Source organism: Protopterus annectens, chromosome 5.part0, assembly GCF_019279795.1.
Source record: "Protopterus annectens isolate FY-2018-M chromosome 5.part0, PAN1.0, whole genome shotgun sequence".
Classification (NCBI taxonomy): Eukaryota; Metazoa; Chordata; order Ceratodontiformes; family Protopteridae; genus Protopterus; species Protopterus annectens.
In genome coordinates this window covers 1,578,981,567-1,579,007,560 of record NC_056735.1, presented here as the reverse complement: position 1 = coordinate 1,579,007,560, position 25,994 = coordinate 1,578,981,567, and positions in this window count along the sequence as shown.

Sequence of the window (25,994 nt, the reverse complement as noted above, 5' to 3'; positions counted from 1 at the left end):
AATTCTTAAATACACTTCCCCCTTTTTTCTCCTGTTGACTTAATTACTTGATGGATATCAATTAGGCATAATTAGCCTTAAATTTGCAGTGTATATTAAGTTAAACAAGCAATGCTACTAGTTTATACAACATATTGACATAGTACAATAAAGAAAATAAATTAAAATAATTTGACATAAGATGATGTTCTTACAAAAATAAAAATCATAACCAGCCTTTACATTCCACTATATTGGTTGATTGCAAAACTAGCCTCTATTATTAACCATAATGGTTGTAAATTACCTATTCAAGTTCTTAAGTTTTAAGATGCACTGTATGGAACAACAGTCGTTGATGCCAGGAAAGTGGCAAGCATCCAACCAGATCTGCCACATTAATTCCTTTTTCTCTAAAAGTAGGGATCTTGGTCCACCTCTTGAATTTTTTGAAATGTGGTCAATAACTCTAAAAGTAAAGCTATGGGTGGAATTCACTTTGATGTGACTAGGTAGGGCATTTTCAATTTTTTCCTTTTTAATATGCTTATATACCCGCTCTCGTAATCTACAATCAGTCTTCCTGATGTAAAAAGCAGGGCATAGTTGGCATTGAGGTAAATATATAACACAGGTAGAGTTGCAATTCAATCTATCTGACATGGTGGTATACCGGTAATCCCTAATTTAGAACGTGTACCCTATGTCCATGAATTTACAATAATTGCAAGATTCACACTAAGTCATGTCTGGGTTCCTTATAGTTCTAATGTTACTTACTTCCAAAAGGTTTTTCAGGTTCCTCCTCTTCTTAAATGTAAAAGATGGATGTAGCTCTAATAGCGTATGCAATTCGGGATTGCTACTCAACAGATTCCAATTTTTATTTATTATAGTTAGAATCTGTCCACTTTCCGAGCTGAATGTTAAAATAAAAGAGACTGGAGGCTTATTTGTCACATGATTGGTGTCAGTGTTGACCTTACTATGCGAAAGGGCTTTCCCCTGTAATAATGGGGTACAGACACCATTAGACCTCTTCTGTGTAATTTCAGTCACGGTTTCATCAATAAGGTCTCTTGGATATCCCCTGGAAAAAACATATCAGCTATTTTTTCACATTCCTTTAAAAATTCACTGTAAACTGTAACCATCCTTGCAGCCAGAACTAACTGGCCTTTGATTGCTGATTTTTTATGGTGAAAGGGATGTGAACTACTAACATGTAAATATGTGTTTGAGAATATATCCTTCCTATGGATTCTAGTAGCTAATCTCTTGTGGATTCGATATTTAAAGAGTTCGATGTACAAGTAGGTTATTGTGTCCTTATGGAATCTATAAGTGAATCTCAGAAACTCAGTAGTTCGATTTAGATACACAATAAACTGCATAAACTGCATAACTTCATCCAAGCTGCCTCTATAGATGACAAAAATGTCATCCAAAAGCGCTTATAGAAAAAATATCTATCAATAAGGTGTCTTTGTGTGAAAATATCCTCCCTTTCCCAGTAGGCAATAACTGTGTTGGCAAAGCTTGCCCCACATGGGGACCCCATTGCCACCCCAATTTTCTGTAAGTAAAGTTGGTTATCAAACAGAAAATAATTGTTAGTGCAATGTCCAACAAAATTCTGACTAATTTGGTCTCTGCTACAGTGGCCCCTTTCTCACTAAGGAACCAAAAGACATATTTGATTCCTTCCCCTTGAGGAATTGATGTATAAAGATCTCTGACGTCTATGGTTAAGAAGTTGAACTCTTCCTGATAAGGAAGTTCATTTAATTTAGATAGGAAGGACCAGGAACCTTTACAAATTTGATCTTCATCCCTAAGGTGTTTTTTCAAAATATTGTCCACTACCTTAGCTATAGGATAGGTTATACTTTGGCGAGCATCAACTAATGACCTTATGGGTGGATCTGTAAGGGATTTATAAATTTTGGGCACACCAAACAAAATTGGTGTCCTAGGGGCTAACATAGTAAGATAATTCAACAAGGGCATATCTATAACCTCGATAAATAAATCATTCAGATGTTCCTTAATTTTTCTATAGGCTAGATTGAATTAATTCAAACTAAATCAAGTATAAGTGTCAGTGTCCAAAAGGTTGGTCATCTTTTGGCTACACAAATCATTCACCATGATTACTAATCCTCCCCCTTTGTCGTTTTTAGGTTCTAAGTGGTAGTTGATGAAAATCATTAAAGGCTGTCCAGTCATCCCTCCCTATATTCTTTGTAAAGTTTGATTTCTCTATTAATAAGTTCCTGAAATCAATTTTTCCCATATTTTCTCAAACATTGCTATAAGTGGGTGACTTAGTGGATTAAAAGTACTAGAAATGTAGTACACAGATGTAATTTTCTGTTCAGCCTTAAAGAGAACCTGCACATTAAGTTTTCTGATGTACTGCTTAAAGTTCATAATTGTTTCTACCATATTAGCTGGTTTAGTAGGTACGAATGATAAACCCTTTGCTAATAGTTCTACTATGTTGGATTTAATTAGAAATTCAGAAAAGTTATATATGCTGAAATTCCCTCTTTTGTTATTAATGATTGTAAGTGGGGGGACTGTTTGCCTATGAGTATCAATGTTGGGTTCAACATCCACGTGTGTATCAATCTCCATAGTTCTATTTTGAAAGTTCATATCAGTCAACATATTAGGGACTACAAATTCAGACCTTGCAGTTGCACTATTTAAAAAAACTAGAACAAGTCAATTCTAGTACTTCTGAATGAATTCCAATATTAGACTGTAAGGGGTAGTAAAACAATAATCAATCGCATGCTCTAAGTTACTATAATTAAGAGTGTTAGTAAGAATCCCATCAAATACATCCTGTTCAGTGGCCTCAGTAATGGTGTTCAAATTGGCAAAAGGTATAACCCTGTTGTTGTTATAAGCTTTTGCCTTTATCAAACTGTCAGATGTAAGTAATTTACTGCCAGGCCCCACACCATTAATAACATTTGTCCACTTCCCACATTTGAATGGTTTATCACTAGGCACCGTTCTATTAGCTACATTAACTGGTCATACAAGTGATGAATCAGGCATATCACTAGAATTATAACTTAAAAGTTCAGCGCCAAAAGTGTCCATCATTAATGAATCCCCACTATGCAATGCATTAGGCAAGCTAGTATTAAATGACTCACCCAACATGTTATTGGGTGAATTTAAAGGTAAACATGGTGTTCTAGTCTTTTGGCCAGCTAGTTTAGTTTGAAAAGGAACCACAATGGTGCTGGAAGAATCCACATCCATTTCCGTCCTGAACAACAGACTAGCATGTGAAAATGGTATGCTAGTCGCAAAAGTAAAAGGCAAAGGAACAGAAGAATCAGCTACAGTACCTGAATAGTTAGCACTAGCATCCAGTACCCTCAAACAGGTAGAATTGAGGAAGACTCTTCTTCCTGTTGCTGTTGCCTTTTCTTTGTTGTGATTTATTCCTTTTCTGAACCTGTCTCCAGTCTGTTGCTGGATGGTGCCTTCCTGTGGAAATTCCTGTTCACTGTGGTACGATTCTGCTGCAGAGAAGTTATCCAATTGAGCTAAATGATTGCCCTGCTGCTCTTTTTGTTGGTTTTGTTTGATAAAACTTGATCCCACTGTTGTTGGTCTCACTAGTGGTGTAGTTGAATGGAATGTACCATTCTGGCCTTGGTAAGGTGGAGGGACAGGATACGCCGTACCATTAGCCTACGCTTTGATGTCATATTCCAATTTCTTGACTTTTGTTAGCCTCAGCTTCTCTATATGTTTATCTATGCTCTCAAAGCATCTGGAATAGTCATATTTATACTGGGCAAATTCAGGGGACTCACAAATATGTGTATTAATAATCATAATTGCATCATTGAAGGAGTCCACTGAGTTAAGATAGTGTCTTTTAATAAGTTGCATAAGTTCTGACCCATGCTTGTTGAAAAGATCCAACAGTTCATTATGGAATGAAGAACCTGGGACCAGACCTGTTGGATATTGCCAAGATCTCAAGCATTTTGGAACCACCTTTTCGCTTAGGCATTCATCAAAATAGGCTACCTCTAACAGTAGTTTTTTTTTCATTTTAAAAAATGTAGAATCCAAAGCTTTTAAATCAAATGCAATAGTGATGTTTGCTTCAGTAGACAGTCTTTCATTGTCTCCATTTTCATTATTAGTAACGTTTTTAAAAGTAGGAGCATTATTTAACCATCTGGGCACATCAAGCACATCAATAAGTTCAAGAAGCCCTTTGACGTGATGTAAATGTGCTTTCTGGTAGATGACACGATGGTCAGAAGGCTGAGCAAGGAAAGTGCTCGTATTATTCTCTCTGACTTGAGAGGTAGCAATTTAACAGGTCTTGTTTATTAGAAACAGTCAATGACCTGGATAAAGGTAGAACGGCATCCCGCCATTCAGATAATGTGTCTAAATGTTGTGTAAGGCTTGCAATAAGGTTAGTAAGGTTCCCAGACTCTTGTTGACTGTCCTGGGGGCTGAACAATTCCTAGGAGTCGGTGCTGTTCCTGCTAGCCAAACTGTTGAAGAAACACAAACGGCACCACAAACTGCAAAAAAACAAATCCAAAGCAGGAACAAGCAACACCTCAAAGTCTTCAGCTCTTCATTAAAATAGCAAAAATAAAAACACAGGTAGCACAAACAAGTAGAGTTAAGTGCTTTTCGTCTAGTTTAATAATTAGACTTCTTCAGACAACTGACAGCAAATACAAAATTGCTTAAATACACTTCCCCTTTTTTCTCCTGTTGACTTAATTACTTGATGGATATCAATTAGGCATAATAGTTTGCCTTAAATTTGCAGTTTAAATTAAGTTAAACAATCGATGCTACTAGTTTATACAACATACTGACATAGTACAATAAAGAAAATAAATTAAAATAAAATAAATTGACATAAGACAATGTTCTTACAAAAATAAAAATCATAACCAGCCTTTACATTCCACTATATTGGATGATTGCAAAACTAGCCTTTAGTAATTAAATATAATGGTTGCAAATTACCTATTCAAGTTCTTAAGTTTTAAGAGGCAATGTATGGAACAAAGTCGTTGATGCCATGGTAGTGGCAAGCATCCAACTGGATATGCCACATTAATTCCTTTTTCTCTAAAAGTAAGGATCTTGGTCCACCCTTTGAATTTTTTGGAATGTGATCAATAACTCTAAAAGTAAAGTTATGGGTGGAATTCACTTTGATATGACTAGCTAGGGCATTTTCAATTTTCTCCCTTTTAATATAATAAAGATGCTTATATACCTGCTCTCGTAATCTACAATAATTTTTCCCAATGTAAAAAGAAGGGCATAGATGGCATTGAGCTAAATATATAACATAGGTACAGTTACAATTAAAGCTGCCCGATGTGGTGGTATACCTCTAATATAGAATGTGTACCCTATGTCCATGAATTTACAATAATTGCAAGATTCACACTTAGTCATGCCTGGGTTCCTTATAGTTCCACTGTTACTTACTGCCAAAAGGTTTTTCAAGTTCTTCCCCTTCTTTATTGTAAAAGAGGGATGTAGCCTTAATAATGTATGGAGTTCAAGATTACTACTCAACAGATTCCAATTTTTCTTTATTGTAGTTAGAAGTAGCTGATTCTTCTGTTCTTTCGCCTTTTACTTTTGTGACTAGGATACCATTTTCACATGCTAGTCTGTTGTTCAGGATGGAAATGGGTGCGGATTCTTACAGCACCATTGTGGTTCCTTTTCAAACTAAACTAGCTGAACAAAAGACTAGAACACCATGTTTACACTTATAATCACCGAATAACATGCTGGGTTAGTCGTTTGATGCTAGCTTGCCTAAAGTATTGCATAGTGAGGATTCGTTAATGATGGACACTTTTGATGCTGAACTTTTAAGTTATAATTCTAGTGACATACCTGATTCAACTTGTATGACCATTTATTTTCCCTGATAGAATGGTGCCTAGTGATAAACCATTCAAATGTGGGAAGAGAACAAATGTTATTAATGGTGTGGGGCCTGGCTATAAATTACTTACATCTGACAGTTTGATAAAGGACAAAGCTTGTAACAACAACAACAGGGTTGTACCTTTTGCCAATTTGAACACTATTACTGAGGCTACTGAACAGGATGTATTTGATGGGATTCTTACTAACACCCTTAATTATAGTAACTTAGAGCATGCAACTGATTACTGTTTTGCTATCCCCTTACAGTCTAATACTGGAATTAATTTAGAAGTACTAGATTTGACTTGTTGTAGTTTTTTGAATAGTGCATCTGCAGGGTCTGAATTTGTAGTCCATAATATGTTAACTGATATAAACTTCCAAAATAGAACTATGGAGATTGATACACACTTGGATGTTGAACCCAACATTGATACTCATAGGCAAACAGTCCCCCCACTTAGAATCATTACTAAAAAAAGAGGGGATTTCAGCATATATAACTTTTCTGAATTTCTAATTAAATCTAACGTAGTAGAACTATTAGCAAAGGGTTTATCATTCATACATACTAAACTAGCTAATATGGTAGAAACAATTATGGACTTTAAGCAGAACATCAGAAAACTTAATTTGCAGGTTGTCTTTAAAGCTGAACAGAAAATTACATCTGAGTACTTAATTTCTAGTACTTTTAATCCACTAAGTCACCCACTTATAGCAATGTTTGAGAAAATATGCAAAACTGATTTCAGGAATGTATTAATAGAGAACTCTAACTTTACAAAGAATGTAGGGAAGGATGACTGGTCAGCCTTTAATGATTTTCATCATCTACCAATTAGAACCTTAAAGCCTGACAAAGGGGGAGGGTTATTAATCATGGGGAATGATTTGTATATCCAAAAGATGACCAACCTTTTGGACACTTGAAACTTATACTCAAGTTAGTTTGAATGAATTCAATCTAGCCTATAGAAAAATTAAGGAACATCTGAATGATTTATTTATCAAACAGCTTATAGATATGCCCTTGTTGAATTATCTCACTATGTTAGCCCCTAGGACACCAATTTTGTATGTTGTGCCCAAAATTCATAAATCCCTAATGGATTCACCCATGAGGCCATTAGTTAATACTCGCCAAAGTATAATCTATCCTATAGCTAAGGTAGTGGACAATATTTTGAAGAAACACCTTAGGGATAAAGATGAAATTTGTAAAGATTCTTGGTCCTTCCTATCTAAATTAAATGAACTTCCTTATCAGGAAGAGTTCAACTTCTTAACCATAGACATCAGAGATCTTCATTCATCGATTCCTCAAGAGAAAGGAATTGAATATGTCTTTCGGTTCCTTAGTGAGAAAGGGGCCGCTGTAGCAGAGATAAAATCAGTCAGCATTTTGTTGGACATTGTACTAAAAAACAATTATTTTCTGTTTGATAACCAACTTTACTTACAGAAAATTGTGGTGGCAATGGGGTCCCCATGTGGGGCCAGCTTTGCCAAAACAGTTATGGCCTACTGGGAAAGGGAGCATATTTTCACACAAAGACACCTTATTGATAGGTTATTTTTCTATACAGGCTTTTTGGATGACATTTTTGTCATCCATAAAGGCAGCTTGGATGAATTTATGCAGTTTATTGAGTATCTAAATCGATCTACTGAGTTTCTAAGATTCACTTATAGTTTCCATAAAGACACAATAACCTACTTGGACATCAAACTCTTTAAAGTTCGAATCCACAAGAGATTAGCTGCAAGAATCCAAAGGAAGGATATCTTCTCAAACACATATTTACATTTTAGTAATTCACATCCCTTTCACAATAAAAAAAAATCAGTAATCAAAGACCAGTTAGTTCTGGCTATAAGGATGGTTGAAGTTTACAGTGAATTTTTAAAGGAATGTGAAAAAATAGCTGATATGTTTTTTTTCCAGGGGGTATCCGTGAGACGTTATCGACGAAACCATGATTGAGATTACACAGAAGAGATCTAATGGTGTCTGTACCCCATTATTACAGGGGAAAGCCCTTTAACAAAATATGGTGAACACTGACACCAATAATGAACAAATAAGCCTCCGGTTTCTTTTATTTTAACATTCAGCTCAGAAAGTGGACAGATTCTAACTATAATAAAGAAAAATTGGAATCTGTTGAGTAACAATCTTGAACTGAGTACACTGTTAGGGCTACATCCCTCTTTTACATTTAAGAAGGGGAAGAACTTAAAAAAACCTTTTGGAAGTAAGTAACATTAGCGCTATAAGGAACCCAGGCACCACTAAGTGTGAATCTTGCAATTATTGTAAATTCATGGACATAGGGTATACATTCTGTATTAGGTATACCACCAAGTCAGGTAGATTTAATTGTAACTCCACCTATGTTATATATTTAGCTCAATGCCAACTATGCCCTGCTTTTTACATCGGGAAAAATTATAATAGATTATGAGAGTGGGTATATAAGCATCTTTATTATATTAAAAAGGAGAAAATTGAAAATGCCCTAGCTAATCATATCAAAGTGAATTCCACCCATAGCTTTACTTTTAGAGCTATTGACCACATTCCCAAAATTTCAAGGGGTGGACCAAGATCCCTACTTTTAGAGGAAAAAGGAATTAATGTGGCAGATCCGGTTGGATGCTTGCCACTACCCTGGCATCAACGACTGTTGTTCCATACATTGGCTCTTAAAACTTAAGGACTTGAATAGGTAATTTACAACCATTATGGTTAATAATTATTAAAGTCTAGTTTGGCAATCAACCAATATAGTGGAATGTACAGGCTGGTTATGATTTTTTATTTTTGTAAGAACATTGTCTTACGTCAATTTATTTTATTTGAATTTATTTTTTTTTGTTGTACTATTTCATTATGTTGTATAAACTAGTAGCATTGATGGTTTAACTTAATTTACACTGAAATTTTAAGGCTAATTATTATGACTAATTGATATCCATCGAGTAATTAAGTCAACAGGAGAAAGAAGGGGGAAGTGTATTTAAGACATTTTGTATTTGCTGTAAGTTTTCTGAAGAAGTCTAGTTATTAAACTAGACAAAATGCTCTTAACTCTACTTGTTTGTTCTACCTGTGTTTTTATTTTTGACATTTTAATAAAGAGCTGAAGACTTTGAGGTGTTGCTTGTTCCTGCTTTGGATTCGTTTTCTTACAGCACCTCTTCCCTCTAAGGCCAAAGTTAAGATTTTAATAGGGGAGTTTGTAGATATCTATGACCTAATAGATAATGATGGTATAAATTGCATATTGGACACTGATAAAACGTCCAGCAAGGACTCGATGGCAGCATTACTGGCCATTGGGAAGAAGGCATCAATCAGGGCACCTGTGAAGAACTGGAATACTTGGTCTCTAGGTTTTGTGGTATTTATGGCTGTAAACATTGAGAAGGATCCCACATAAGCACTGCCTTTATTAACTTACTTTGTAGCTATAAGGGAAGCCCACCATGTGAAAGGGGGTTGGGGGTGGTTAAATTATGATCAGCACTTCAGGAAGCTGAAAGTCCTCGATAGTTCCCAGAGGTGGGAGTCTAGGCACCCTGACATATGGCTCAGTTTCATGATGGACAAGCAGGTGCCTACAGGCATTGAGGGAGGGGCTGCTAATAAAAAAAATAATATTCTGCTGGGCATTCAATCAAGGAAAATGTGTTTGGCCTGCTTGCAAATATAACTACTTGTGTTCAGGATGTAAGAAGGGTCATCCTTTTTCCAGATGTTGGGGCTTGTTACCTAAGGACAGGTGGACTTTTCTACATCTCATATAGATTGAGAGTTTGGTAAGGGGTGCAAATCTTCCATTCCTGACATGCCACTTTTTGTGGACACAAGTAGGGCTTTGGGAGGGGACCAAAACATGCCACATCAGGTTTATTCCTCACATTTGTGTTGATAAGTTATCTTATTTGCTATCAGATTACCTGGACCAAAGGGCAGCAGTCACCCTTATTAAAGGTATTTCCATAGGCTTTCTAATCCACTCAATAGCTCTTTTAGATTCCAAGTTAGGTAACAATTTGTCAACCAATAAAGAACACAAGCACATTGCGGCCAGGTTAATAGAGAAAAAGCGATGAGCTGGCAGGATATTTGGCCCCTTTCATCCCCTCCAAGGTAATTATTTAAAATTTCCCCTATCAGCCTGGTTCCCAAGAAACAGGAGGGTGAGTTCAGACTGATTCATCACTTATGTCACCCAGTGGGTTTCAGTCAATGATTTTATTGACACCAAATTGACCAAGTTACACTACTCATCTTTTGATCAGGCTGTGGAAGTCATCATGGGCTATACAGACCCCTGTCTCTGTAAGACGGATATCCAATCTGCTTTCCGTCTTCTCCCATTGAGACAAGAAAATTGGCCTTATTTAGGGTTTCAGTTCAATGGGAAGATATTTTTCGACACTGCAGTGCCAATAAGGTGATCTGCGGCTTGTGCAACATTTGAAATATTTAGTATAGCTTTTCATTATTGGTGGCAAAAATGTGCTCCCTGCCAGTCAACAGTGCACTACCTAGATAATTTTTTGGATAGTGGAGGAGGGTTAGGATGCTGCTTTGGAAGCAATATCTATTTTCATGCAGCTTTGCAATGAGTTGTGGATACCCTTGGCCAATGACAAGTCAGAGGGGCCAACCTGGGCCCTGACTTTCTTGGGTTTAGATGTAGACACCAGTAATAACTCCTTCAAGCTTTCTCTGCCCAAACTGTGAAAAGTCCAGCAGTTACTTTGGAGATTTTTGTGTTCCAGCAAAGTATGGGTAGGAGATATCATGCAGTTATATGGTCTGTTGAATTCTGCCTGTAGAGTAGGTTTTACAGACAGAACATTCCTACAATCCATGTCTGACTTGTTGAAAGGTAATAGGCCCAATCATCACCTGGTCAGGTTGACAAGATGGGTTAAAGAGGACATTTGGTTATGGTTTCCATTCCTAAGCCAGCTTAATGGAGTTTCTTTTTGGTAGTTCCCTTAGACCACAGCCATCAACCTTGAGCTTTTTACTGATGCTGCTGGAGGGATCTGGTATGGGGGGTATTTTCTGTGTAGCTGGTTTTGCTGAAAGGTGGCCAGAAAGTTGGTCTATGGAGAGGAGGAGGAGGGATATCATGTTTCTAAAGATTTTTCCCATCTAGGCAGCAGTATTAGTATGAAAGGATAGAACACATGACAAAAGGATAATTTTTCACTCAGATAATATCACAGTAGTTCAGACTCTCAAAAAACGTTCTTCCAGGTTCAGGTGGGTTCACTTAGTCATCAGGCTTTTAATTTTGCTGAGTTTACAGATTAATTTGTCATTTTCTTGTGTTCATGTCCCTGGTCTTCTGAATCATATAGCTGACAGACTTTCCTGGTTTCAGTTTGCCAGGTTTTGCCTGTTGGCAAAGCATTTGGATCCAAAGGGTACCCCAGTTCCTCTGGGAGTATGGCTAATTGGTCAAGACTAGCATTATCAGTTTTGGCAAATTCTTGGGCCAACAACATGAAGAAAGCTTACTCATCATCTCTACAGGTATTCAAGACATTCTACAGGTATTTGATTCCTGGTCCCAGGCCATGGGAAGTACAGTTGTTGTTACAATTTTTAGTAGCTAGGTCCACAGCTGGGGATTCACCTAAAACTCTGAGTACACCTGGAAGCTTTAGGAAGGTAGGAGCATTTTTTCAGCCTTCAGGCCAGGACAATTTGTTATGGGGAAGATGCTTAAGGGCCTAGAGAACATGTGGGTACCTTCCCAGGACCCCAGAAAACCCATTGGGAGCCAAATGCATTTCCTTGTTATTCAAGGTCTTTACAGGACCATTGGTGAATTTCACTTGTTTTTCTCTGTTGCCACTTTGTTCAACTGTAAGTATGTATGTGGGCATTTTCTTGGCCAGTGAACTTCTCCTTTACATTTGTTGGGAGAATCTTGTCATCCACAGGGAGTTTGTCATGATTTGGTTGGAAAAAATTCAAGATTGCCCAAATTGATAAAGGTCAGCAGGTGTGGCTGGATAAGACAAGTATGCTAGACACTTGTACTGTGCATTAGGTTAGTTTGCTATTTAATATTACCCGCTTACAGAAGAGGTCAGGTTCAGTTTTCATGCGGGCCTTTGGCAGGCATTTTAACCTATCATAGATTAATGCATTTCTTAAGTAGGCCTTGGCAGGGAAAGGAATAAACTCACAAGGATATTCTTCCCATTCCTTTCTGATAGGTTGTACCTCAGACTTGGCCATGGAAGGGCAAGGTGTGCAGATCATCAGAAGAATGGGAAAGTGGGTCTCTGATGCCTTTTTGTCATACATCAGCCATTAATTTTTGTTTCTGTTGCAGAGAAGGAGGTGATTTGGCTCTTGGGCTATTCTTTTATTCAGAGAGCATCTTTCCAAAGCTTTGCCCTCCTACCTGGTCACACAAGTTCTTTTGATAGTAACTGGTAGACAGTTCATTCTTTTGGTTTCCAGGATCTTAGCTGGTTTAAATTTTGGGAAATCTAGAGTAAGATTACAATGGAAGAAGCCTTGCCAGTATTGTGATGATTCACCTCTGGGGAAATGATCTAGGTCAAGCCCCTAAGAAGTTATTATTGACCAAAATCTTATCTGATATGGAACATTTTTGACAGCTATATATGAAAGTAGTGTTGTTTTGGTCCACCTTCATTCCTAGACTGTACTGGAGGGGTGCTAGAAGGCCTAGTGCCATTGAGACAGCAAGGTATTTTATCAACTACAGAGTCAAGTGGGCAATGTGACACTGACAGACCGGTGCCTGATTTCTATGAGATGGACAGATGTATTTACTTATAATGCTAAAATAACAGTACTGTTTGGAAGCATACATACCACTTGCATCTTGCATCCTTCTCAGTCTTTCTTCATAAGTTTGATTGTTCAGTAATCTATCTGCATTAGCTGTGGAAAAAACAGAATACAACATAATACCATTAAGAATACCAGTTGTGAACAAATGCAGCTGCCACCTCTTAAAAGCAGTGCCTGTAAGTGATACTTACACATATGTGGAGTGTCGTCATTCCTACATTCTTTGATCCCAAAGTTGAGGGTATCTCTCTCCCTCATCCTGAGGTCTTGGTAGTGATTCCTACACCGTTCACCAGTGTGGGGATTACTGCTAACACTGGACAAATCCTGGGTCAAACTATTTAATTCATCTGATTTGTAATCAAATCCATGACAGTGCTCCTTGCAACAGCTAGGGATCATAATCATTCACTAGGAGACCAGCAAACACTTTGGACTCTTGCACACCCCACCTTTGAGGCCAAAATCTCAAAACCTCTCCTGGAATACCAGCCATGTCTAATGCAGATGAAAACCAATCTATAATGACTTTTCCTGGCAATTCCAGTTATGACAGATTTTGAAACACACACTGTTGGATTTTGCAGCATTTGAAAATGGTGTGTGCTGCAACATGTTTGCTTGATGGGAACCAATAAAGAGAAGTTAAACAATACAGATATCATAAATACATAACTAATAATATTAGTTTGTCAGCCATCATGAAAACAACTACTATATAAGAAATAGTAGATCAATTGCTGTAATTGAGGGTGACTATAATGTAAAGTGGGACACCATTGAAAAGAGACAGATGTCTGTTGTATTAGAACCTTGGACCTTATCCATGGTAGTCGTGCACTCACAGATATTGCCAGTAGAAGGATAAAGCAATACATTTGTATGTTTAATTTCATTTTTATTTAATGTAAGGTCACATTAGTAAAATACAAGTTGCAATCCTTTTATTAGGAGCCAGGACTATGTGAACTTCAGGACAACACTTAACACCAGAAGCCACAGGAGAAGTTATATGAAAGTCTACTACATTAACATTTATCCTGAGATTCTCACTGTTAAGTGCTGTGCAACGGCACTTAGTGGTTTTGAGCTATGCAGACTGAGATTAACAGAATGCATATAAGGTCTATTTTTAGATGTCTGGGTCCCATCTGTTGCCTGGGTGGTCCACTTACTTCTGCAGTTTTGTGCACTGCTGCTGTGCATGCAAACCAGCTGCACATATCAGAAGCTATTTGTGCTATGCACTGCAACATGCAAACACTGGCTGCAAATACTGAGATAAAAACAAGTGATAATAGGCATAAATAAAATCAATGTATTACATACACAGTAGACTATTTTACTACACAGAAAATATGCCTACATAGGTCTGCAATCCAATTCACCATCCAATACACATGCAGAACACAGGATGGGTGCCTTAACCCTCTATTTCACACATACACCTTTGTAGCAACTATCAACAGTCATCCAGCACACAGTCAAACTGAAAATAATGTACAGTTCTAAAAGAATAGTACATGTTACTTGTACATGTAGTGAGATGCTTAACTTTTAAATACTGCACTTATTGATTACACACCCCATTATTATTTTTGCTTGTAAATATACAGCACTATTTTACATGTCTGTGTTCCTTGGTTATTCATCAGTTATCTGTCCAGTACTCTGGGACATGGTGTGTACACTATTCTATATCATTGCATTTAGAATATCAAAGGATATTAACCAGGAATAATATGATATACTGCTGCCAACCAAGGAAAGGCAGGTTGGATGCCACAAACAAACACTGATTGTTCTTTTGGGGGTGGGAGAGCAAGGGTGTGTGTCTGCAGTGGCACTAACAAGACTGTGTTGGTCTGGTTACTCTGCATGTCTGACATCCTGCCTGTTTTCTTATTTAGTTATGATTGACAACTGTAATCTCAAATGCTTCCCTAGTACAATTGTATAGTGATGTTGGAGGATGGTTTTAGGCTCCTAGGTGGTGAGTCAGTGTGCTATGGCATGTCTAATAGCCAATGCAAGGACATATTGAGCATGGCTATGTCTGCCTACAACCACACTTGCTGCTGGTTCCTCCACTGAGTCATCAGCCTGCGACTTTGTTAACCTTGGCATTGGTAGGATGCATTCTCTGTCCCCTTGATGATCCTCCTGCAGTTGTTTCCACTAGATTAACTTGGATAGCATAGCACTTACTGTGAGCATTGAGGGGCATGTTAGTGGATTGTAATGGTGCCTTTGGCCATAGGTGTAGGCACTGGCACTGTGAGTGCGGTAGCTGAAAAACATGCTCTATGGTATTACAGATTGGACTGTGTCTCATTAAGGTGTTTCTCTGTGTGTGTGTGTGTGTGTGTGTGTGTGTGTGTGTGTGTGTGTGTGTGTGTGTGTGTGTGTGTGTGTGTGTGTGTGTGTGGAAGCAACTCTGATGAGTTTCATCAGCCATGACTACAATGCATAGCATGCATCCACACCTAAGTGAGCCTTGGAGATATCCACCCATAGCACACATCTGGTGCAGTTTGGAGATGTGGCACATATGGAAGTCATGCTAACTGCAGGGCTTGCCAGCACACATGTTCCAAATGATTCCCATGCCATTACACATAACATGGTGGTTGTTTGAGTGGTAGACCTTACAGTTAATGTAGACCCTACACTGTTCCCCAGGTGTTGCTCTAATTGTACATGACTGTGATGTATGGCACACACTACTGGAGGGCAGTACAATATATGTTAAAATTGTAGAATTCTTGTGGCCTTCTCCTCAGAACTTATGTTAAAATATATGTGTTCTCTGCTATGTTGTAGCATGACATGCAGGAATGTTTGAAAGATCCTGAATGCTGATGGCTATGAAACAGCAAGCATGTCCCTGGTAGACTGTTAAAGGTACCTGTGGCTAAGATACTAAGTTCAAGACATAGATTCATTTCCACTGGGATGGGTTCCCTGTGTTTGGCTCTGTATCTGACTCAAGGCTGCCACAGGTCCCACAGTTCCTCTACTGCATTGTCACCCTGCAAAGTCTTCACCCTCTCTGTCTATGGTTATTGGCAGCAAACACAGCATCCGCTTCAGCCTGTAGCACAGGCAAGTGTATTTAAAAGGTAGCTACTACTAATAATCTTTCTGTGCTCATGTTGTGTCTGTACTCCACTGTTTTCTCACTCCACATATAAGAAAGGGCATAGAGTCTACATTAATGCCAGTTATCTTGAGTAGCTCCACAGGACTGGTTGATTAGCATGCAGTTCAGCAGTGTATGCTGCAATTAGTCTGAAGAACAGACTAGATCAGATGCAATCAATTACTAATGTACACCATTATAAAATGGCAAATGTGTAGCTAGCAAACCAAAGTGGATGAGAGTATTTCATAAGTCAAACTCAGTTACACATTTCTTTTGGAGCAGTATATTTAAACAGAGGAGTATTGTACTCCATCAGGTATGTATCCATTTTTTGTTACCTAAATAATGCATATGTAGGAATGTACTTAGGAATAATGTGAAATAAATATCTATGCATTTATTAGAACTGTACTCATGACACGGCCTTGTTTTCTATCCATTTGAGAGGTTCAGAGGATTAGAGTAGGCTGAAGGTATAATGCTGTATGATAACTATGTACACATGTTTCATGGAAAGGTCCTTTGATAGCACTTTTAACATTTCACTCTTGTTTGGTTAGCACAGCGGTTCCTCAGCCTATTATTTTGTCTTTGTGTCTTTGTGTGTGTGTGTGTGTGTGTGTGTGTGTGTGTGTGTGTGTGTGTGTGTGTGTGTGTGTGTGGGAGGGGGGGGTGAGTTCCTGCTATGGCACAAACTAGAATGGACTATTGTGTCGGGTGGGTGTGCATAGTTGAGTATCTGTTATGGCAAAAACAAGGATATGTTCCTCTTGCTACTATCCTTGTTTTGTACCCCTCCTGTTATTTTTGATCACTGTTGAATATTTATATTGTAATCAAGTGGTGAATACTGAGACCCTAGCTTTACTGCTTTATCAGTACATAGTTTATCTGTACTTATGTGATCCTTATATGTGTTGTCATTATTTTGTCTTTCAGTAAAGAATATGCCTGCTCATCGTAGGGCCCCATTTTCTGATGCAGAGAATTACCTCATAATTGATGCATTATGTCAACATCATGCAGTCCTGATATTCAGAGGGTGGGCAAGTATGTCAGAACATGCAGCCATGTGGGAACGAATTGATCTGAAACCTTAATGCAATGGGGCACACAGTCACAGCTATGAGCAGGAGCAACACAGAGACATGGACATGATTCTTGCTGCTAGGAGGCTTGCAGTTGAAGTGGCATGTGATCAACAGATCACTGGTGGTGGGTCTGCAGCAGAACAACCTCTCACTGCCACGGAGAAATTCCTGGCAAACATTGCCACAGAGGACAACTCACATCCATCCATTAGCCAATACTTTCTGGATGTGGGTGCCAGTCATGCATCTCAGGAGGAGCTTCCAGGTATGCTTTGTTAGATCATCAGTAGAATTCTGTTGCATTCATTCTGTAATACTGTGTATAATTTGTGTGTGTGCCAGCTTGTATTTTGGTGGGGGTATTGCTGCAGTTTTAAGCTCATTTTGAGGTTTTCGGCCACATTCTTGTTAAAATATTTGGTCACTGTAGATACAGATGATTAAAAGTATTACCACCTGTTTTGTTAAATGTGGTACTAATGCCATTACCTTTTCCTTTACTTTTTTCAGGACCATCAGGAATTCACAGATATAGTCCTCCTGCAGTTAGTAAGATGAATACATTTATGTCAGTACTGTAGATATATTCCAACGTATCTGCTAAAGTGTCCTCTTAGGCCTGTTGTATGAAATGTTGCACTGTCTGCATACTTGTCAACTATACAGGCATTTGCTGAATGTCCAGATATTTGGCTCATACTTCTGGCCTGCATTTAAGATCATAGTGATTGACTTGAAAATTATTGGCAAGTCATTAATGACTGGGGGCATAACATAATGACAGAGATCTCACATTCAGACTTCATATCCTTCAGAAATGTCATGGTGAAGCAATATCTATTATTATACCATGACCCCCCCCATTAATATTCCAAAACGTGCACGCTGACTGGCCAGCGTGCACATTGTAAATCGACTTATACTAATGGAAAAAGGTCCGGTCGCCCGGACTTTTTCCATTACTAGAAGTCTTTTTTAAAACACTGTCTCGCTGTGTTAAAGGAGTTTAACATAGCGACACAGCTTTAAAAAAGCAACGGAGATCTCCATTGCTTTTTTTAAAGCTGTCTCGCTATGTTAAACTCCTTTAACATTGCAACAGTGTAAAAGCAATGGAGATCTTGCTTTCTCCGTTGCTTTTTTTTAAACCTGTCTCGCTATGTTAAACGGGTTTAACATAACGAGACAGCTTTAAAATAAGCAACGGAGATCTCTGTTGCTTATTTTAAAGCTGCCTCACTATGTTAAACCCATTTAACATAGTGAAACAGTAAAAATCAACGGAGATCTTGCTTTCTCCGTTGCTTTTGCCCACAGCTCTGATGTACTGCGTAGGCATGCGCAGTACATCAGAACTTCCGCGGAATACCAGACAGCCGCGGAAGGGCAGCAAGGAGCCATTATACAATGCCATTATTTAAGAAAAGTAATTATTTTTTTCTTAATGTCATTGTATAATAGCAATAACCCACTTCTGGGTGTGGGTAATGCTGGATTTACCCACGGTTGGCTTTGTTTGGTCCCTCGGGCTTCACCCTCGGGACCAAACGACGAAAACCGTGGGTAAATCCAGCATTACCCACACCCAGGCATGGGTTATTGCTATATTATATCAACTTTCTAGGTTTGTAAGGGCACTATGTCACAATGGTCCCTATTACTGGGCCTTTGTCCACCCATTATTTATGGCTTTGTCCACATTTCTTGCTCTAAGAGGTTGAGAGGTATAAATGTCTGTAAATCGTGACAGCAGTGTAAATTGCTTAACATATATTGTGGCACAGTAGTGTAGGTATTAATGTATTTCTGTTTCCTTCCTTTTATCCCAGGTGAACATGGAAGTGGTTCTGCATCTCTTGCACCACCTGATGTCACTGTCTCGTCAGACTCTGATGATGATGGTGGCCAAAGTGAGGCACAGCTGAGGGTTGCAGAAGATGAATCTGACACAGAAGTTGACATCCAGCAACCTCTCTCATTATTATCAGACACAGCCAGTATGCCTACCCATACCCAGTCTACTGAGTCCATCGATATTGGACTGTTGGTGGGCAAGTACATTGACCAGGGAAGTCTGGCTACTGTGGCTTCAGTGACTATTTACAATATGCATAGCCAAAAGACTGATGAGGTGCCATGGAGAGATATTGATAGTGTTGCTCAGAGGAGGCCTGCTGTCCCTCCACCATGTGTTGCAGGTGTCTATTCATGTGTCACTCAACATATGTTTAGGCCCATAATGGAGGCAGAGGCATGTTCATAAAGAAACTCCAAAAGAATGCTTAGGGTTATAGATGCAACACAGTCTGACATCTATGACTGCTTCCACCATGCTGTTGATTTCCTAGAATGGTTGAATGAGACATTGGAACATGATGTGTCTGTGATGGAATGTCTTCCGGGAGAGGCGTGTTGGCCTCATGGGCATAGGTCAGCAACTACATCTGTTGAGATCCAATGCTGGCATGCCCGATCATGATCCTGTAGTAGCAGTGCATCCACTGCTCCAGCAGGGAGGGTGCTATCCACAGCCAGACATAGCAGGCCATGGAGTTGCATTCCTGTGAAAGAAGCAGGTCGAGCAGACATTGGTCACCTTTAGGTAGTAGCACTGCATCTGACTTTGGGAGTGGAGGTGCCAATGCAACTCTTGGAAGAGACAGTTTTCATGGTTGGGGGTGAAGACTGTGAACTGTCAGCTCTATCATGCATGGCTCACAGCTGTCCAACATACAGACAAGTAGGGCTGAGACTGAGCTTGGCTGTGTTCATGCAAACACTTACAGACCAATGTCACACTGAGGGCACCTACAGACACACACGCACATGTCTATCTTGCCTACTTCCCTTACTTATTCACACACACACTCACCAACCGTCTGTGTCAGCTTAGGCCTCCTGCACCCCCACACAACACCCTGTGCAAGTGATGATAACTGTGCCACTTCCATGTTGTCCATCTTTTGTATTAAGGGATACTAAAGCTATGTGTCTGATGTACAAGGTGACTATCTAGATTAGTGTGAGTTTATTACCTCCATTTGTGCTGTTGAACTGATAATTGTACCTGTCAGTTAGATTGTACTTAGCCATTTAGACAGTTGATAGCATAATAATTTCTCTGTTTTATAGTGGATGCTTTTGTAAGGCATGTGAAGTCAGACAATGAAATATATCTCATTAATGTATCTAACTTTCTGTTAAAGGATTGTTTAGTACAAACGTATGGTTGCACATCCAAAGTCAACCCATCAGATTCAGAGCTCAGGACTGTATGTCAACACTGAAGACAAATCTCATCAGAATGGCAATGCAGTATAATGTTGTTTTTTGCATGTACATCACCATAGGCTCTGAGGTTCATATGATGTGACTAGGGCATTGACCTGATGGTGTTTAGAAGCATAGCCATTACATCACAATATAATATTCAGTGGTAGATATCGTGCATAGCCAAATTTTGTCTAGCAAGGACCACCCATTTTCAGGAGTGAAGCAGCAGTGATCCATAGCAGATAACATTTTCATATCAAGTCATCCAGCCTGTGCTTAAACAGGGTAATGGAGGTGCTCTGCTTGACATGGATTTGAAGCCTACTGCAGATGAGTGACAACCTTTGAGAGATGTATCTGTTTCTTCAAAATGTCCTATGCATGTCATAGTGTACACTGAGGTCCCTGGAACTGGTAACTCTAGTCCCACATTAGTTATGGATGTGCAGAATGTTCATCCCATTTTGGCCATAGACAGCCCTGTAAGGCATACATAATCTGCCTCAAAGCTATATATATGATACTGCACACAGTAACAGGTACTTTAGTCTGTCCACAGAAGACACACATTGGAGACCCTCTGATATTTTATTTCTCAGAAATATCTGATGTCTGTCAAGTTGGTGCAGGTGTCTGGTATAATACATATCAAAGGGAAGATTCTGTTCATTAATACAGCCTTTGAGGGTTGAGTATAGGGGACTGATAACATATTTTGCTATTGGTGTAATGTCTTTGCTAATCAGATACAATATGTAGAATGCTTTCCTCCCCACAGAAGACCCAGGTTGCAGTCGACATGTGTTCCAAGGTCTATCAATACAGAATTGGGAAAACTGTATTCTTGGTTATTTTACAATAAGCTGGAACATTTGTTATTACCACAGGTATGCTGATGCATTTTTTGTGTAGTTGACATAACACATATGGCTTTGCCAGCAGTCATTAGTGCCACAAAGATGGTTTGCCACAGACTTTCTGTTTTGTTCTGGACTTCTGAGATGTTTATGTCAAACATGCAGGGCCACAGCACTGACACTTCTGTTACCACAAAGGTGACATGTCTGCTGCTTGAGGCAAAGTCTCCCACTGTGATTGAAGGTTGTTGGTCTATGATCCCATTTACAAACCAACTGATAACATAGGATTTGATATTCACCTTGGTTAGTTTCTCACTGAGACCAAATGTTGGATTGTGTTGAAATTCTTGGCCAAGTTATTAAGACAGGATGTGCGCACATCTTTGAATTTGTGTATGTAGATATGGTCTTGAATCCCACCAGGTTTTGCATCCACAAGCTACCCCTGAGAGCACCTAACTGGAGCACATCTAGTATTTGGAGGACACCTATGTCCTTCTGTCTGAGATGCATGCAAATTGTTTCCATTGCCTTACAGCAGAGGTTCCATAAAGTTATGGGTCTATAATTACACTTTTATTTGGCGGAACATCCCTTGTGTGGTTGGAAAATGGTCACTGTATTCCATTCAGTGTGGACAACAGCAGTATTCAAGCTGTGGTTGAATATGGTGCCTAGTGAAGTAGCTCACGTTTGAAGCACATGAAGAACACATCCTGGAATGCTATCTGGTCCCATGGAGAATGTGCTCCTAGTCTTGGAGAGGGCAGTGATAACTTATTCTTTGTAGATACCACAGGTTGGAGGTGATGTTGCACACATGGTTTGTAGTAGGTTTGGTGGTGGAAGGGGGACACTTTTCAGCCAAACATGTCTGCTAGCATGTTTGAATTTACACTGGATCAGTGTGTGTGTGATACCATACACAATTAGTTTCAAATACATCTGAGTTATAAATATCAGTTTGCAAACGTAAATGAAGAAAGCCTTATGATTATCCCTGGATTTTTTTTGTAAATTATTAGCATAGTTGTTATGTGAGGGTTTTTGAATGTGTCTTATTTGCATGTTTAAGCTGAGGAGAGTGGCCTTCCAGTATTGGTTTCTCAATGTTGTATTTATAAGCAGCAGCTTCTTTCACTTACTGTATAATGTAGTAATGATAGACATCCACCAGTATGACTTGTATATTCTGAAGGATCTTTTTCTGAGCCTATCAGGCACAGCTGTGTGTATACATTTGTGTAGATGTGCAGACAGGACATCTGGGAGTAACTTACTATAGCTTTTAATGTCCTTTGTGGAAATTGGGGCTTAGAAGTAGATTAGCCAATCCATTGGGAGGGTGTAGTTATCTTGGACAATGTTTTTGAACCTGACTCTTCGTTTTGGGAGTTCAGTAGCTATATCTACTTCAAAACATATTGCTTTATGGTTGAATTAATAATGCAGGCACTACACATATGCCATTACATTATCCACTCATATTGTTGAGGAACAGGTCTGGAATATGATATAAGCTTGTGGGGTGGTGCACTATTTCTTCTATGACATTTCAGTTCACAAACTTCAGATAATATTATGCAAATGTGTTTGTTGTTCTATATTTATCCCAATCAATGTATGAATAGTTTCACTTACACCTGTATGGATTGTTTTGCTCTACTTTAATTGTTCCATGTAGTAATAAATAGGCTGTGTGTCCTTTCGTGCTTATCAATGCTGACCTATTGATTGCAATAAAATGAAGGGATTTCCTATCCATGGTACATTGGATGTAGAATAACTCCATATAGTTATCTTCTCTAACCAGACCTGAGGTGGAATTATCTTCACTGTAAATAGATACAACACTGCCTCTGGTTCACAGAACTTCCATTTGCTGTCAGGATGTTTCAAAGGCATTGTAGCCTTACAAGACCAGACTACTTACTGCAGTCTTGAACCAGGTTTCTCTGACTGAACAGATATCAACATCTTCACTGCAAAGAGTGCTTACAGAGAGTGAAGTTTAAGATGTCAACTCCTAGGGTTTAACAGCATGACCCTTACCTTGTTGGAGTTCTACATTTTCTCATTGGTAATTCTGCTTTTGTGACCTTGCCTAATAAAGTGATTATGGTTCAGTTAAGTGCCTTGTGTCTGGCAAGGCAGCGTGCTCTGTCCACCATGTCATCCCACACTAACAGGTACTGTATCACCTTAGAATGACACCAGAAACATAGGCAACTTCAGAGAATCTGTTGTTCTTTATATAGTGGTATCATCCTAGGTGAGGGTATTATAATGCTCAAACATTGGGACATACCTGGTTGGGATGCATATTTAGATATCTCAATCATCTCTGTGTTAATTTATTTTATATAGTCACATCCCAAGTTGTGCATACCAACATGAAGTATGCTGGATTAAGAACGGGACTTTTTGAGAGACTGGATTGCATGTGTGCTGTGATGACTACCTCTGCCAGACAGCTAACACTAAAGTTATCCTTGTTTAAACTGGAGTGTGGGACGTCTGTACATCTCACTATGCAGTCAACTATTATGAAAACCTTTGGAATAAATGCTCATTGCCTTAAGCACTTCTATGATGAATCTGTTTTGGGTGTAGTGTTAGATGTAGCATGATTGTGTTTAGGATGTGTGCGCTGTTAAGGTTGGTTTATGGAGTTATGGACTTAATGCACGCACCACAGCACAAGTCTGGTTTATAGAAGACTGCAGGTGAACTTATACTAGATGACATAACCAAGCCATATCTTGAACAATGGCTTGGTTATGTCATCTAGTGTAAGATCACCTCCTGTCTTCTATAAATGAGACTGCAGGTGAACTTATACTAGATGACATAACCAAGCCATATGTTGAACAATTGCTTGAGAGTTCTGCATAGTCACATTCCTTCTTAGTGTCATCTGACTCTAGTAGCCTAGCAGATGAATACTGTTTAGTAGCCCAGATGTGTAACAGCATTACCCTTATTGAGCATATTTGTCTATTTGCTTTTGGATGGGTAAGCCTGTGAGCGCCACCCTTTGTCCCCGTCCATGAGGGAGAACACAACATTATATATTACAACTGGTGCAGTGGTTGATATATGTGTGGAAAAATCAAGGCGGCCCAGGGTTGTTGTGATTTCTGGTGCAGAAACGAATGGCCCTCATTTTGCAATGTTTCCACATGTAGTCTTAGGTGAGACATGGGGTCTAAGAATGATAGGGCACTAAGGACATACAGTATGTATGTATGTATATATGTAATGCAATAGAGTGAGAAGCATTGGATTTGAGCTATGGTTAAGTAAGTGCACAAGCATGTGCATTTGCCTCTTTACCTGCTTGTGCATAGGTGAGCAGTGAGCAAATGCAAGGAGCATTACTTACATCTGAGACTTACTTTTGTGTAATATATACCTGCTAGTACAGCACGCTACTATCTGCACTCCAGGCTGGGATTTCCCAATTACTAATGGCAGTAATTGAATGTATCCAGTGTCTGTGGTTGGCAGTCTGACATAAATCCTATTTCCTCTTTCACTCTTTCTGCAACTCTGTGCTCCACGCAATCCAGCTAAGCCTTATCGAAAATGTTTTATACATGTGGTGCACCACTCAAATGTGGAATTAAGACAAGACAAAGCTGATAAAAGTATGAGACACAGAGTCACAGTCTGTAAAACATACTACCTATTTTTAGTACTCCTCCAGAACTTCTACTTCTATCAGGATACCCTCAACAGCGATGCAGTTTTATCAAATATGATGGCTGCATTAGTCCTTTTGGCCACAGAAGCAGCTTGCTAGAACTGGGGTCATTGATTGCACAACCACCTGCATAAAAATGTACACTGCTATCAGACCATGCACTGTATATGGTACATGTACTTCTCTGTATTATATTTGGACATAGAGCAGTTAGTAATCACACAACCTATCATAATTATGGTTACAAATAAAAATTTCTCTGTCTTACATGTGTGTGTGTTTGTTGTTAATTCATCAGTTACCTAACACATACATTGTATAATCAAATCTATATAAAATCTATATAATTGTAAAGAAAATGTAGGGGATAATAACTTTGATGTAAACACACACATATATTGTGGGTTGAGTTACTGATATGACAGTTACAAGAGGACACTCCTGTTTTGGTGGGGGGGGGGCAAACCACATTTACTGTTAGGATACAAATAAATATGAAGTCAGAAACTACAATGTCTACCCTCACTTTCTAACTTCTCTCTTGAATGATGAACCAGTATCCTGCTGAGGTAGGACTGTGTGAATGTTTCATGCCTGATGCCCACTAATTACATATGGAAAAATATTAGTAATATAAGTGTCTGCAGTCACATGTTAATTTAAGTTCTCCAGGAAACCACCACTATATACTTGCTTACAGTACCAAGGTAATAGGTACAAGTATATGTCATAATATTCTTCATGAATACAATCTAGGTTCAGACCTTACCTTGCAAATGCAGCAGTTGACACATTAGTTCAGGGCTGTCTCTGTCTGATGCAAGCAGTACACAGCCAATACATATTTAGGTACAGGTTGTGTGAGTTGCTTGACATCAATTCTAATGTATCTATGTTAGTCAGAGAAATGTATTAGTCCCTAGGTCTCTAAGTGGTCAGTGAATGTGCTATGTGATGTCTCTTAGCCAAAGCAAGGGCATACTGAAAATGCCTACTTCTTCCTACAGGGGACATCAGCAGGGGGCTCCTCCTCTGAGTCTTCTTGTGACTGTGGCTGTAGTGACCTAGGCGTTGGTGAGGGGATGTCTGTCCCTTCCTCTTGCTGATC